The sequence below is a fragment of the Arachis duranensis genome, chromosome 5 (genome assembly GCF_000817695.3).
Source record: "Arachis duranensis cultivar V14167 chromosome 5, aradu.V14167.gnm2.J7QH, whole genome shotgun sequence".
Taxonomy (NCBI): Eukaryota; Viridiplantae; Streptophyta; class Magnoliopsida; order Fabales; family Fabaceae; genus Arachis; species Arachis duranensis.
Genome location: NC_029776.3, coordinates 4,773,063 through 4,774,484, shown reverse-complemented (window position 1 = coordinate 4,774,484; position 1,422 = coordinate 4,773,063).

The following is a 1,422-nucleotide window of genomic DNA, read 5'->3' as shown; positions in this document are numbered from 1 at the left end:
GTGTGATATTTTATTTTTGAATAACTTTTTTTTATATTTTTTTATCTTATAAAATAAATAGTGAGAGATTACACTTTTTTTTAAATAAAATTTAAAATTTAGAAAATCTAAATCCATATATATATCGTATGGTTTTTTTAAACAAAAATTTAATACAATAAGGTGAAGTACTTTAAAAGCATAGAATTAAAAGTTAAATAATAAGATATTAATTCGTAGTTATTTTTGGTATTACCATTAATTAAAGGAATCAAACTCATTCGACATTTTTAATTTTTAATCGATTTGTTGATAATTTTTGTAATACTTATTTTTTTATTCTTAAAAATTCTGTCATTCTTTTTTAATTAAATATTTTAAATAATAATAAAAAAATCAATCAATCACATAGTGGGTTCTTCCTTTTTTATAAAAACTCATGTCCAACTCTCAAAATATTATTTAATTGTTTCTGAAAATAGACTATAATTTATTCGAACAATTAAATACACCATACCTATCAAATAAACTCACAACTAAAAAATAAATAATAATTATTTGGAAAAGTATAGGGAGCCAATGGTCTAAACGTACAATGTGTACAATGGAGGTTTAGAAAGTATTAGAGATATGACCATTAGTATTACATTGTCCTGTCAAGTTACGTTTTTGGGATGAGTGGGTTCATTACATGGTATTAAAGTTCTAGATCCGAAAGGTCAAGGGTTCGATCCTTGGTAAACTCCCTGGTATTCGGATGGTTATTCTGGATAGTGTGGGTGATATTCATTTTATTCATGGACCAAAAATTTAACCCATTGTATACATTGTACACTTAAGCCATTGGCTCCCTAGCACTGTCCTAATTATTTTTAATTTTTTTTACATAAAACATAAATATTATCATTTTAATCGATATGCAACTAACTTGATTAGGAATAAATACACTTAACCCAATTTGATTTAATTATAGAAATGTTCAATATCTGATTAGTATATATACCAAACCAACAATGTAGAGATGTAAGTGCAGTTGAGTAATATGACATTATTGATGTAAAATCTGCAGCTATCTTCATGAAGATACAGCGACACCATTCCCACTCCTAAGGAATCTGTCTTAAACAATGTGAAGACATTGAACACCAACATCATGGAGCTTCAGTTGGAGGTAATATATGTAGCTCTCGGATAAGGACACCAACTCTATTTTCATTCTTCACTTTTCTATACTCACGACGTAATTTGGAGAGTTCTACAACATGATATTTCTGATCATGTTTCATTATTAAAAATTTTGTTGGGAGCTTACTTCTTTTTAACATTTTAAAATTAACCATGTTGTATAAGCATGGCTAAATTAACAGTAACAATTTATTTCATAATATGGTAATTACCGTTCCACAATTGTATTTCTTTATAGCTTGTGAATATGAATCATAC